Source organism: Uloborus diversus, chromosome 2, assembly GCF_026930045.1.
Source record: "Uloborus diversus isolate 005 chromosome 2, Udiv.v.3.1, whole genome shotgun sequence".
Lineage (NCBI taxonomy): Eukaryota > Metazoa > Arthropoda > Arachnida > Araneae > Uloboridae > Uloborus > Uloborus diversus.
The window spans coordinates 96998687-97014578 of NC_072732.1; the positions used below are offsets into that span (position 1 = coordinate 96998687).

The 15892-nt window shown below is 32.5% G+C and overlaps 1 protein-coding gene across 1 annotated transcript in view; it reads left to right on the plus strand.

Annotated features, from left to right (window-relative positions):
• Positions 1-5019, plus strand: part of LOC129217186 (tyrosine-protein kinase CSK-like) — a 43208-nt gene extending 38189 nt beyond the window's left edge. The window contains exon 13 of the mRNA XM_054851449.1: positions 3174-5019. The gene's annotated coding sequence lies outside the window, so the exon portion shown is untranslated. The remainder of the gene's footprint in view (positions 1-3173) is intronic.
• The last annotated feature ends 10873 nt before the right edge of the window (positions 5020-15892 follow it).

Below are 15892 nucleotides of genomic sequence, written 5' to 3' on the forward strand. Positions count from 1 at the left end.
ATTTTTCTCTGATTTTCCTCCCAAAAGTTGGACAAGGGGGAATCCAGAAATTGTTCAAGGAGTGAGCGATAGATTTTTTCAATTACCTCTGCTACATATCTAGTTTAAACATGCTTGGGGGAGGGGGGGGGGGCTTTCAGGTCATTTTAAACAAATACAACTAAAATTTAAAAAATTGTCCAAGGATGTCCCCATACCTATTCCTTTCCTTTTCTGTAGAAAGTGGTATTCTAAAGTTGAGTTTTAGAACTTCAATTTTGTAGTAATTCTCGGGGAATTTTTCAAAACACCCTCCCACTAACCTGAACAAAGGTCATCTAAAATCAGGGTTCGTATGCTCCCTGAAAACCTGGAATTGTCAGTTAAAATGAAGCAGTTAAAAATGTCAGGGAAAAGTCGGGGAATTTTCTAAATTTGCCCCCCAATTTTTTTTTCCAATTTTTTCCCAGGGAATTTTGTTTCTTGAGATCTAATCTTCATATTTGTCAATGTTTCCTTAAAAAAAATTAAATTTTGAGGCAAAATGATGCTGGCAATAGCAATAGTGGCGACCCAAAAAAACATCTGCAACCGATATTTTTGACTATCAATAGTTCCCTAGAAAATAATACCTCGGGTGAACAGGAATGTCCAACTAAGGGGGGGGGGGGAGATCTGAGAAAATTGTTTTTTTGATCAGAAAGTCTTTTCAGCTACGTGTGAAATGTAGTGTGAATGACCAAACCATTTTTGGTCATTCACAAGATGGAAGTAGACACAATCCTTTCAGAAGTCTCCAGGATTTTTCACATGGTCCGCTTTTTGTGAAAAATGAATTAATTTCGTGAAAAGTCAAATAATATTGCAAAAAAAAAAAAAAATGTTAAAACAAAATTTTAGAATTTAGAGATGGCATAAACTGCATCATTTAAACTTAAAGTTGAATGTTTTCCTCTTCTATGCTGATAATATCATTCTGGGGTGTTTTTCTAGTATTTGGCCAGAGTGGGGGGGGGGGGGGCATTCTGCATTACGATAAATTATTACTAGAAATATTTCTGTATAGTATTGAAAATAATTGTAACAAAAAAAATTAAAATTCAGACAAGGGTTCAGCATTTAACTTTTTGACCCAAGACACTCTTAAAAAGCACAGAATTTCGTTTGAAACTTCACAAATTCCTTGATTTTAATAAAAATAAAAAGATATTTTATTTGTTTACCTCTTGACAAAGTGTACTAAACTTCGAAAATTTGGAAAATAGGATTCCCATAGCGGATGCAAAGAGATCGCAATTCTCAAAGTGAAGGCATCAAAAGTATAAAAACGGCTTGTAAAAGAAATATTTTTGATAAAAATTATATTTATTTAATTTTAGAGTCCTATGATAAACAAATCATTAATATCTGTGGGCACAGTTGAAGCGAATTAAAAAAAAAACCATTGATTCAGTATCTTAATTTTTGACTCATAAAAGAAAATGGAATTTTGCTTTAAAAACTTGAAATGAGCATTCTTACAAAAATAAAGAGACTTTTCATTTATTTGCATCCCAATAAAGTAAAGTTAGCTTGAAAAAAGAACAAAATATGATTCTCATATAGGATGTTAAAAGATTGTATTTTTCAAAATGTAAACATCTAAAGGGGAAAAAATGGAAAGTAAAAGAGTTTATTTAAAGTTAATCATCCTTGTTAGCATCGAAAAATCAAACCCATATAATTTTCTCCCAAAATAACAGTTAAACATCGCACCACACTGTAAAAACGCAAATGTTGATAAGCTGGTGAAATGATGAGAATATTTTCTAATCAAGTCATTATAAAGGTTTAACAGTAGACTCAAAGTGGCGATATTTTTGAAGTTGGTGACCCTATCTGAAGCGATCATATTTTTTCCCCACCCTTACTATCCCTTTGCAGTTCTAAGTTCATTTCTCTGATATATATTATTATTATTATTATTGTTTATTAAATAATGAGCGGGAGAGGGGTGAGAGTAGTGCTCACCAACGCCTTTTCAGGAAAGTTTGCAACAACACCGCTGCTAATTAGCTGTGATAAAACAAATACATACATCCTACTTTACGACTTTTATCCCTGTGCTTCAATTCTTCACCTTCTTTGGCAATATATTCACTGTTAAGAAGGGGAGATAATGCTGAAAATTAAGTAGGCGATGTACTAAATAACTGCCAACCCTCTTGAGTTTTGATGACTTCTCCTGAACTTCGTAAATCAATTGAATATCTCCTTAATTTTCTTCAAAATCAAGAACATTCCTAAAAAAAAGGATTTAAAAAGTTTAAAAAAGTACTGTCAAACTTTAAAATTTACTTTACATTGAGAAAAAAGGAAATGTTTAGGCAGTGTGAAAATATGCTCTGAATCTGACTTATTATAATTGAGTTTACAACAAAAGAAAGAAAAAAGTATTACCCTGAATTGAGTGGGCTGTTGATTTCTCAAGCAAAAGAAATTTGCCTGTTAGTTTGTTTATTTTACCTTACTTTGTATGAACGTTTTTCTTTCCTACTTTTAAAGAAATGCTTTATTTAATAAAATATTTTTTTGAATTCTTTTTATTTTCTTTTACATAGTAGAGGAAGTGAATTTTAGAAAAATGATCCCCTCAAATTTCAGCCTAAATTTCCATTTTACTCATCTCTGAAATGTTGAGTGTTTTTCTTTTTCAAGACGACTACGCTTGCATATATGCCTAAGAGCACATGGATGCCCAATATATCTATTTTGACAATCCCCCAGTTAGTAACCACAAGTTTTCTCGTGGCGTCTGTATGTACTTGTGTACAGTAACTTTGATTTAACGATACCCGATGTAATGATTTCCCCAATTTAATGATGCATTTTGCTGGTCTGGGTTTGACTGTATTAAATGTTTACACTCTTCTATTTAACGATAACTTTTTACAGTCCCTTGACAAACATTAAATGGAGGTTATACTGTATGTAGTTATGTATGTCCAAAAGGGGTCCTTTATGCCTTTTTTGGGGAAAATCAGTGTTAATATCAATGCAAACTCAAGTAATGTTGTAATTTGGTGAACACTTGGCAATATATCGCGAAGCTTTGGTTGCCAAGTTTTATTGCCAACTTGTTTTTTATTTGCATATTGTTCTGTATATTTTATATGAAAATATAACTCCCAACTTATGATTTCCTTTTATTCTAGATCTCGTATTGAACTCTGAAGTATGAAAATGTAGATTTGCAGTGCCTTCAGATTGTGTTTTAAGAGTGTCTAGTGTCTGCAAGATAATAATTAATGCTTAAAGACATTCAAGTTTGGATATTTTTTTCTCCAACTGTAAACAGGACTTCCAAATAACTTTTGGGAGCTACTGCAATAAGTGAAGGAAGTTTGCCTGCAGATACTCAGTTCATTATTGTACATTAAAAATATATAGTATATTTAAGTTAAATTATGTCCTATCTCATCTGATGTAAAATCTTCTCATTGAACTCTACCGAGCCATTGTGTTACTTGGCCAGAATATTTTTCATATTGTTTATAATGTTATAGAATTTGATATGCACATTGAGTGTCTTATACAAGTTGTTATATTGCAAATGAATGAAAATTGTAATATGCCGTCGTATGTGACTTGTTGCTAAGTTATTGTGGCTTGAAATTTCTGTATTTGTACTGTGTAAAATAATAAGATACAGTGGAATCTTGTTGCAATGAATTTCTAGAAATCTCAGAAAAAAACGTTATGCCAAATTCAGTTAGCATAAATAAATAAGGATAGTGGAAATTCTGCAACAAAGTTCAGAGCAAGTGTAGGACAGTAGCGTGATGGTTTAAATGTTTGAAACATTGAAATCCATGTAAGAAAATCTTCTCTTGGCAAATTGTAAATAAGTAGTTACTGATATGGTTTAGATGGGTTTTAAATGCAAAATTTTGTTCACATATAAATATTTTAATTAGTCCAAAAATTTAAAATGTACTTAACAAATATGAATTATTATCGTGTTATGACCATCCGCTCGCTCTCTTATGCATTTATGTTGGATTCTGTGACATTCACTGATATGAACAGTTTCTGTTGCAGAAGATGAACATGTTTGCTACTGTTGTCACGTCTGACTGCTGCTGTATGAATCAATGAAACGAGTGCCACTGATGCCAAATAATTTTAGAAGAATTAATTTAGGTTGAGCTTTTAAATTGAAAAGGAATTGAAAAATTAATTTACACTAGATTGATGTTCTTGTCCCGAAAATCATTTTGTGAATAAAAGTTGATTCAGTACTGTGAAATTTTCATCAGATTGGCATAAGATAATTTAAAATTATTTTTCCTATTTAAAAAAATTCATTTAAATGAGATTCTGCTGTAGGAATTATTTTATGTTTATTTTGCCTGAAGAGATCTAAGCTCATCAGATTTTATAAAAAATACTTCCAAATTTTATATTTATTTGTACCATTACTATGCATTGAATTAATAATGAATATGCAAGAAAAATATTTTTTCATGCCAATTCTCTTTAGTATCATTTTAGGCCTGTCCATTAAATGCATGAGTTCAATTGAATAATTTGAAAAAATATTTTTTTCATTGTCATTTGTGTACAGACATTTGTAGAGAACGCTAGTCATCCTAAAATGACTACCATTTTTAAAATTTGTTATCTAACATTTTGTACTTAAAAAATGTGCTTAATATGAGTCATAAGTTTAGGAAAGACTGTGCCTTATATATTACTTTGGGCTTTTGTATCTAAACCTTTTAATGCAAATGTTTTTAAGGAGCCTTTTATTCATAGTTCTAAAATTTTTGATTTTAACTCATCATGTCAGAACAACTCAAAGAAAAAACGCCAAATTATCTGCTCAATTCAGGAATTGTTGCAGTAAAAAGTGCACATAAATGCATTCAATGATTTTAGAATGAGCTGCTGTACTTTTTGAAAAATACAAGGAAAAAAATGATTTTATCATTTTTGTTTCCTTTATGTTATTTCTTAAGAAAACTGATGTGCTGTAAATTGCATAGTTATATATTTTTTGTGAACTATTTGAACTATTTTTAAAAGAAAATTTTTATATGTTTAATAGATATTTGCCTAAAGTAGTTCATGATTCTATTTATTGTACAAAAGTGATTTATTTTTAAATGAACATTAAGATTTTTTAACATTGTTTTGCTCTTTATCTCTCATCTTTTTTTATCACACAAAAATTTGATTAAAGAGTAATTATGTTGTCCAATAGAAAAATTATACGTTTCAACAAGTTCCTTACAGCCTGAGTTTATTTTGCTAACAGTGGAAAAGTGTTTTTGAAAAATTTTATTGAAAATATAAAAAGCCTCATTTCCAGCCTCATTTGAGGTCACAAGCCTCATTAAGTTCAAGAACATACACTATAACAACTTTTGTTTTTTTATTATAGTGCATTACATTTTATTTTATAGGTTGAAAACTAGTATTGAAACTTATAAGGTATGTTTTGTAGCATTTAGAAAGTTTGATCAAGGCACTTATGAACAAATTTTTAATAAAATTGCTGATCATTATTTTGAGGCATCAAGGATTCCTATTTACCAGCAGAACTCATAACTCATGAAAAACTACTCTAAGTTTTCAACCTCTTTTAATTCAGTGAAACACATTCTGTAACAAATATTTTAATTGATCTGAAAAACATTCTTTTTTGCATTAATTATAGAAACTAAATACATAAATTGTTCCCAGTCCCAAATAGAGTTACAACATAGATACATATCAACTTAAGAGAGACTGTCTGTTGACTTCTTAACACCCTCAACCCTGAAGTGTTATGGTTTTTGTGCTAGAAATACTGGTCCTCAGAAAAAAATTGAAACTTAAAACCCTTTCTACTGCAACTAATTAAAATGTTTGCAACATAACGAGAGAAAGAAAATGTGAGTTTAATTAATCATGTGGGCAGGGTCTGATTACTGAATTGGCCATGATCTACAGTCCCCACTTTTTAGGGGCCCCCAAACGGCTAATATTTTTTAACCAATAGCTGAAACTGCTTTCGGCAATGGTTAAAATTACAAGGGTTGACAGCACAGGGGTTCCGAAAAAGTATGTTTCCTAGGTTCCCCTGATATCTTAATCAGGCCTTGCATGTATGCATAGATTTTATAAACAAAAGTCTTTTATGAATTTCTTTCGTAGTGGGTTGTGTCCCCAATTGTTCATGCCATCCACCGCGGGGCCCCACCCCTCACTCCATGTTTTTGTGTTCAAAAATGAATTTGAATCTTTTGCAAAAATAGGATTGAATACCTCAAAGAGAATGAAGAAAAATGATTGACTGCTTTATCCTAAATTAAGTTGCTTTAAATGTTACAAAAATTCCTATTTTTGAGTTAATAAATTGATGTAATGTAAACAAAATGTTGGAGGCAGTAGAAAAAAATCTATGTTTGTAGTGCTGCCATCTATGATCATTATGGTAGAACAAAATAATTTTTGTTGCAATTTTTGTGTTTTTAAAGACATTTTTTTTTTCTTTTGACCTCCATGCTGGAAAGGCTTCAAATAAAACTATGGATTTTGACACTGTTAATGTTTCAGTATTTTATGTCTTACTAGTTCTAGAAAATTTTTAAGTCTGTGGGCAAGCAGTTAAGTGTCATATCTTGACTTCCATGAAGCAAAATACTTCTGGTACAAGTGCCATGCTACCTTTGTGATCTGCGAGTCATTTTCACTTTTGCATTGAAAAAGACTTAAATTCACTAGAAATGTGTTATTGCAAATACTGCTTCTAAAAATCTTTCCTTCAACATGAAGCCTAAGAGGAGATACACAATTTGTACCTACCATTTTAGCTTCATGAATGCCCCCCCCCCCCCGCCCAACTATGGGGATTCATTCATATATATTGTGAAAGTACGCCATCATTATATAAATATGGGATTCTAGTAGCAAATGTGACAGAGAAAAAAAATAGTTTTGCGTTAAATGTGTTTAACGATAACATCCTAGGTAGGCTTTCATTGATTTTTTTTTCTAAATCATGCTGTATAGCAGCAACTACCAAGGCTACTAGTACCATCTCTTGCCCCAAGACAGAGGAGAGATTCACCTACCATGTGTACTGGTTATCTCCAAATTTTTAATTTTGTCACTTACATCCCTTTGCTTCTCACTGCCCCATATGTAACTGTAGATCAGGCATTGCTGCAAGTTATGAAGGCTTAGGCTTTTCTCCAATTTTCAACCCCATGTTTGAAGAACATGATCAGATGTGAACTTGATGAAACCTGATAATGGGTCTAAAGTGGATTTCTCTACATGACCTCATTTTGTCCAATGTCTGTGAGCATAATTTCTAAGATGCATGATATATTTTCTCATATGCACATTGACTTCCAATGTAAAATTGTTAGTGTTTAATTTTTATACTGGTATTCCAAGAATATGTCCTGTTTCAAGGTAAAATAACCCCTTTTTTTCTGATAATTTTGAATGCTTTATTGTGCAGGTGTGACTGGGGTGGATACAGAAAACCATTTTATGGGGGTCATGCTGAAGAATGCCCTTCCCCCTCCCCACATGAACGAACCTATGGTTTTGGGTACAAGAAAGTTCTGAAACTGATTGGAGGTCGGTAAAAGGCAACGAATCCGTCAGAAATAAGGCATCTTATTGTGGATTAACGTTGCAAATTAATTTCATAAGCAATGAAACGAGGTAGTTGTTCAAATATTTACTTTAAAAATAATGAGTTGAAAAAATACTGTAGTTGTATATTTTATGCATAAAATATTTGAACCCAATGGATGGACACTGTTGTCGACAGTTGACGGGGGGGGGGGGGGGGCGATCCCCTTTACCCTCCCTTGGTATCCACCACTGGGTGTGGCAGTAATTTGTTTCTGTGTCTGATTGCTTAAGTAATTGCTTGTTCCAAAATGCTTTAATCAACAGAAATAGCTTTTTATGGCAATTAAATGTTTTCTCAGAACTGCTGTTTTTAATGATGCCTATTGTTCCTTCTCTGCAGATGCTACGTATGTATGATGTTGTATTTGGCTTGTGCAACCAAATATTTCATTCGAGTGCATATAAATGTTTTTAATTCTTCAAAAATTACCAGTTTTAAATGCCAGCAATCAAGAGCGGTTATTGTTCCTCATAGAAAATTTTAACTGCAGGAATTTTTGATATTCACAAGTTGAAAATTTCTGAAAGTCCACAATTTTTAGTGAATCCAGTCTTGCCATGCATATTTATACTTTTTCTTTCTAATCCAAAAGAAAAATAAAATACTATAAGTGCTGCAAAAGTGCAATTTTACTTCCTTTTTAACAATGCCTGTCAAGAGAAATGTGGAAGCTAGTGTGGAGTGGATTGACTTCTTTGTTATAGGAAAGGAAAGAGGTTATAAGAGATTCATAATAGTGTACAGAGACTCAGGAGTAAGTTCTTGACATGAAGCAGACTTTGCTCCAGGCCTGCTATTTCAAGGTTATATGATGGGGTAGGCATAGGGGTAAAGTGTATAAACTGCATTAGCATTTTAATTGGAAAAGTGAAGAATTCTTACTAAAACGCATAATATCTTTCTTTCTAAAATCAAGGGGAAGAGGCATTTCTCTCCCCCCCTCCCATGCTTGATCTTCCAATTGACAGGTCTGCTCGATTCTTTTGAAGGTCACACTATCAGTGAAGGACTTAAGTGTCTGATACTGTCACGTTAACGAATACGCGAAGTAAAACACTGCGCAAATATTGTAACTGTGTAAAAACTTGAGTAAAATTTACGTAGGGCGAGTTACGTAATTACGAGTGGTTTATGGAGGTTTTTTTTTTCATTTCAATATTTGTAATTTGAAAAATTCGCTAAAGATTGGAATGACAAGGAATAAAATCCAATTTTAAGGAAATTTTTTAGTATGCTTTACATTAGTTCGCGTTGGAAACCCCTATGCAAAATAAAAACAGACATACAGTCGAACTTCCATATATTGAATTTTCACATATCAAAATTTTCTATATATCGAAATCCCAGCAAATTTCCATGTCCATTACATCGAAAAATTGTTATCGAAAAACATCTCTATATATATCAAAAAAGATTTCGAGATATTTGTAGATTTTTCCCCCACTTTACACTTTTTCTCATGAAAAATGAAGTATAGTACATATGAAGTAAGTTTAGTACATATGAAATTATATGTACTAAAAATTGCTACAAAACTCACAAGGAATCTGGAGTTGAGGATTGTGTAGATAGGTTGTTGTTCCGTTCTGGAGCTTCTTTAGTTTATTTCAAATTGGCAACATTACAGTAAAATCAGTTTCTAGTTATTCCTATTGTCTGTTGATTTTCATTCTTAGTCCTTTCAGCTGCAGTGAAAATCATTCAAGTTAAGTAGATTGAATTTTTACTTTTCTCTCGATTACATTGTGAAAACAAAAATTCTCCAATGCTGCAGATCAAGTTGAATTTCGGATGAATATAGATGTATGAATGCGCAAAAAATATCATTTCTGGTAAATTAAGTATTTCCACAAGCAGAGTGCCTGCTATTATTAGAAACTGGAAAGCCGTAAGAAAAGTACTGAAACTTACATAAACTTTCACTCAAAAACATGAAACGGCAATACAGTTGGCGAAAATTACCTTTAATTTTAATGTTTTAGGAGATTTTTATGATAAACTAAGATCGTTTCTATATATTGAACTTTCTATGTATTGAATTTTTTTCTGGCAATTTGCTACTTCGATATATGGAGGTCTGACTGTAGTTTGTTTTGTATTGACTATTAAGATTTGTGTAGTTAAAATTTAATCATTTTGATTTGCAGAAACATTAATTTACTAAATTATGTTTAACTCTTTAAGGCTTTAAAGCTACTCTCCGTATATTTAAACTTGGGGCCACTCTGAGGATTTTTTGAACTATTGTTTTTTGTAAAAAATCTCAGTACAAATGCTGTACCTGTTATAACAGCAGAATTGAATTATTTTTTTTATTTAACTGATTTTTTAAGAATTTCTGTTGCTGTTGTTGTCTAATTTATTAAGAAATGAAATGTCAGAAGCAAAATTTTTTGAAATAATCAAAATTGGGTTCTCACCAGTGGAATTTATTATCTTCTATTCACTTTTGGTATTTGAAACATTTATGCTGTAGGATTTTATCAAACTTATGATTATATTTCGACTTAATTTCTTCAGTCATATTTATTTATTATTCCTTAAATTTTTAAAAGTATTTGCAAGCATACTTGCTCATTAACAGTAACTTTGAAGAGAATTAGTATTATAAAGTGCTAAAACAACAATTCAGTAAGTTACCTCCCTAAAGCCAGGGCGAAAGCAGAAATACATGAAATACATTGCCAGCTAAGTCAATTACTGAATAAACCTCCCTTGCCTTCAATATTCGAGTTGAACCGAATCATTTCTTCGGTCACTCGTCTGGTGAGTGCTAATTCTGTATTAGCTACCAGTTTGTTTGGCACTCTAGGCTTCCTTAAGAGGTTTTCCACCTCCAGCTCAGTCACTCCTATGCCGAGCTGATGAGTGCTAATTAGCACAAAACTGCAGTCTTCAGCTGGACATGACTGAGCTGGTGGTGTATTTCATGCTAAAACAACGTTTTTATTTCTATTTTAAACATAGTATGCAATTTTCTAATGTAAAACTATCATTTCTATGAAGAGATTTTGTTTTTCATATTTATTTGCCATTGTTAAATCTGAAATTTTACTTATACACACTTAACATTTAATCACTTAACAACACTTTTAACACTTAACAACATTTAAATCTATACATAATTAAGTGGTCAGGCAGCATTTTAATGCATTGATTTCAAATCCAATGAGTTTTAAGAACAGAATTTGTGTTAAATCTTTTTTACCTGATTTTCGTTAAGATAGTAATTTCTTGAAAGCTAAAAGTACTGTAGTTTTTATATTTTAATCTAAGTGAAGGAAATTTTAAATATTTGTGATGTACCATTGCCATTCTTCTTGAACTTATCATTTATAATGTCAAAGTAAAACATTAAACATATCATCAATTCATTATTAAAGTTTTATTATCCTCAAAATTCACTGGTCTGTATTCTTGTGTTTTGATTTTTTAATATCTCTGGGGTTTGAAAATCAGTGGGGATGCTCCTTCTGTTGAAGTGCAAAATGAAGGGAAAGGAGCATTGGAGAAGGGATTAGCTATAATTTAATCTCCTGAGGTACCTTAGGGGTACCGCGAGGTGTCCACGGTTTTAATGCATATATACATATAACGGATAGAATAGGATGCCGTGAGAAAATTAATTCTTCTAAGGGTGCTACGAATCGGAAGTGTTTGGGAACCCCTACTTCAGATGATATATAAGGCAATGAGAAGCAAAGGAATGTAAATGGACATTTTCAAGTTTTGAGTAAAACGCGTTTAAAGATAACATCCTAGGTAGGCTTTCATTGAAATTTTTTTCTAAATCATGCTGTATAGCAGCAACTACCAGGGCTACTAGTACCATCTCTTGCCCCAAGACCAAAGGAGAGGTTCACCTATCATGTGTACTGGTTATTTCCAAATTTTTAATTTTGCCACTTACATTCCTTTGCTTCTCACTACCTCATATGTAATTATTTTTTGAAAATTTGGGAAAACTTTTTTGGTTCTGCATCAGGTTTTTGGGAGGATGAAACGAAAAAAATTGCCTTAGCACTGTTAATGTGCCCAACCAGTGAACAAACGCAGCATTATCTAGTCTAGCAGATGTACAATATTAAGTGATTGTGTTAAAAAAACAATTGTTTAGCAAATCGCAGTTATGATATTGTAAAATGAGTCATCCACAACTGATGTCATGCCTCGAGGGGAGAGACGGGTTCATGAAATTGTGACAAAGGGAAGAGAGAGGGTGACAAAAAGTAACATCACGCAGTTATTATAACAATATGTTTTTAAGAATATGATGTGACGATAGGAGGAGTAAGATAGAGTGTGACACTTTGACAAAGGTGGAGGGGGTCAAAAATGTTGAAAAAAAAGTGTGACATCATTCAAGGACAGCCCTTTAGTACTCCTTCAAAATCTAATTTTACTCCTTCAAAACTCCTCCAAAACTTCTTCATTTTATTTCTGAAATTCAGTACGAACCTTGATGGAATATGGCCTCAAAATTCGGAGCGAGTGTAAACCGTAGACTTTTCCCTTCTAATAATTCAAAATTCGGTTCGAATGAAATAACATGAGACAAGTCCATTGATTTGAAATTTTTTGTTTTATTTTCGTGATATAAATTAATTTACCTTGTAAAAAATCATTTTGCAATCTATCACTATTGTTAAAAACTCTGAAAAGTGAAGGGGCAAGGCTCTATTACTTTTGGAAGCGACAAAGAAGATAGAAAAGGAAGTGGGGGACAGCTGTTACCTTTTGGTGCGAGCCTTCTATAATTTCTAGTCCTTTTCTTTCTGAAAATTTGTTGAAAAAGGTTACTATTGTCAGTTCACCTAAAAAAAAAAAAAAGCTTTGAAATTCAATTTTTTAAAAAATATTACGAGGTGTTCACTTACTCGGGTGTTTGTGATCCGAAAATTTTTGGTTGCTGTTTCCGAAAGTTTGGGGCTGACAACACATTCTATAACTGAAAAATTATTTAAAAAAAAGAAAGAAAACTTGATTATTTTTTTCCCCAATGATTTCATTGATTTTTGTATGCATATTTGAAGAGTTTTTACAAGGGGAGGGGGCGGTTCGGGAACTGATAGTTATATAATCAACTTGCATTAATTGTATGCCTTAAAAATCGGACAAAAATTGCTGAAAAAAAAAGTGCCGAGTTGAATTAAACTACAGTTAGAATCAAGGATCTAAATTTTGGGCCCTCCTGCAAAATAAAACAGTTGAGACTCCCACCGCCCCCCAAGAGAAAAAACTTAGTGGTTGTAGTTTTTTTTTTAACTGCTTCAATTTTTCTGAACGCACAATTACTTTTACGATATTGCTATTAATTTTGAACTTGATTGTTCAAGCTTAAAGGTCGAACTTCCTCATAGTTTCCGAGAATTTCACACAATCTTCAGAAAAGTTTACTTGAATCCACACCACTCCTGGACTTACTGATCAGTCTACCCTACAACGTAATGCGCAGGAAATGTAGAAATTTGAAATTATTTCTATCTTTTTGGATTATTCTGTTCCGTTATTTGGTTGGGACTTCTGAAAATCGTCTTTCAACCGAGAGAGACTCAAAAATATAAAATAGGTGATGTAATAGGGGACAGATTACTAAATATTTTCTCTAATGATGTTCTAAAAACGTTTCTGAAAGTAAGTTTAATTGAAAACGTGAAATTTTGCCACAGCTGGTGTTGGCATACTTCAACTGAAAAATAATGAAAAGGAATCTGAAACATTAAAGTTTATTTTGTGGGGTTTCCAGGGGTGTGCACAGGTGGGGGGGGGGGACTTGTTGGCTTGGGTCCGAGCCTGAAGAGGGCCCAAGATTTTTAAAATGACGGGTGAAATTATATTTAGAGACGCAGGAGTAAGCAATATAGAGGGGGCTCAGGGCCAGCTTTAGTAGTTCTGCCGCCTTAGGCGAAATTGACAGGTGCCACTCACCCACCTCGTTGAATTTTTATAATAATAATATAAAATAATACATTAATAAAATAAAAATAATAGTAAAGTGCTTAAAACAAAAGTGAGTTTCTAGTTAAATTCCAAACTGACTTTTGCTCTATCCAAGCACTGGTACACTCTAAATTATTATTATTATTATTTTAGCATTGAAGCAGTGCATCTCATGGCGCTGAAACAGATATTCATACTAAAAAAAAAGAAAAAAAAATTAGTTTCAACTTCAAAATTTGCCGCCCTTAAACTCTGCCGCTAGGTCGCCTACCCCAGGTGCCGGACCTGGACGGGCCCCAAAATTACTTATCACGTCCTTGGGGGGTTCCACTAAAAGCTTCCACTTTCACAAGTATTCTAATAGATAAACCAATTTTTCCACCAGAAATTACGAAATTTCAATGTATTCCAACTTGACTTGGACTTCCCAACCCGTTTTGCGCTTCACTGAGTGTTGGATTTTACCTTGTAGCTGTCAGAGATAATAGATTCAATGGATTGAAAAACTAAGACTTTGAAGATTTCTTAATTCCTGGCGGAATTGAAAGAAGTACTAATCTGTTCTCTACTTCCTTCAGCCGTTCGTTAATAGTTTTTAATCGTGTAAAGATGATTAAGTTTTGTTGGAGAATAAATATTAGGGAGCAATAATGAGGAGATGGTCGACATCGTTGGATTCTGCAACCAGCTCACAGCGCGTTTTGTGGATTACAGTCGTTGCACTTCCTCCGCGATATCACGGATAGGGAATGTGTTCTTCGAATGTGTGACACAGTAGTAGAGCGCGCAGGCTCTTTTTACTAGTATCAATTTTTTAATAAATTCAAATGTAGAGTTAAGTTGATTTGATAGCTACATAATCAGGGACGTGCGTTAATTGTACGCTATAAAAATCAGCAAAATCTAGTTGAAAAAAAGTGCCGGGTAAAACAAAACTGCAATTAAACTCAAGCCTGGAACTAAATTTGGGCCCTCCAGCAAAAAATCAGCAGGTGCACCGCTCCCCCTTCCCAGAAAAAAATCTTAGTGACTGTTGTTTGTTTTCAACTGCTTCAATTTTCCTGAACGCACAAATACTTTTATGAAATTATAACAAATTTTGAACTTTATTGTTTCTTTTTGAAAAAGCTAACGGATTAGTTGAAAATAATCAGAAATAGTTGTCGAGCCGAACCCAAAGTATCTACCAAACATAGTATAAAATGAAATTTCCAAAAAGCATCTGTTTGAACGTGCATAGGTCGGGTTGTTTCTTTTACTACTTACTGGAAAAGCTTTGAGACCAGTTCGAAAAATGTTTGATAGATAGTTCGTTTTTTATTCCGATTCAAGAGAATTTTGGCACAAATTTATAGGGTGAAATAAATTGAATGGGGATATTAAGGGGGGAAAATACACATGCACATATTACCATTATTATACATCAATCGAAAGATCAAACTCTTCTGCATAAAATTGGTTTTGTTCTAGGTAATCTTCCATCAACATAATTACAGAGGAACAGTTTTAAGAGCTTTTAGTTTGCTACATTTTATATTTTTCTTTTTTCAAGTAATGAGGACAGTTAAAATAGTAATTTTTTCTCATAATTATACTGAATCCAAATTGAGACATATTTGAATATGCATTTTGAACGTAATTCTTTTAATGCATTTACGCATTAGCCGGTCGATTATTGCCTCTAAAACAAAATCAAATTTCAGAACTAACATGAACAGGTGAAAAAAAAGCACGTGAATAATATTTTTTCACAATTTATATAATTGTAAAAAAAGAAAGTAAAATCCAAAGTCTTTTAAAATTTTTGCAGCATGTTAGAGAATTTTTTCTTCGTATTTTTACCGATTCAATTGTAGCGACTGTTGAAATCCTGAAAGAAACCCATTTACCTTTCAAAATGAGTCCAAGTTTGACGAGTTTTAAAGTTGTGCAAAAAATTCCCATAAACATGAGAAATGTCACACCTTTTTGATTGTTACAGCCCATTAAAGCATGAAAAATCGCATACAATTAAAAGAAGACTTTCGTGCCTCTCATAGTAATTAGAAAATAACTATAGTATTTGTGTTTAAAGCTATTTAAAAATTATGGAAAATTTTTACTTCACTGCTTGAATTACGAGCGATTAAGTAACTCATGTATACTCAAGTTCGTTCTCAAATAATCTTGACGCTAAAAGGATACTTTCTTGGCTCCTTTTTGAAAAAAAACTAAGATTTTCGTAAGCACTTTTTTTTAGACTTAAATTTCAAATTATGGTAGTTATGATGCAGCTCAAATTCAATTGCTAACATA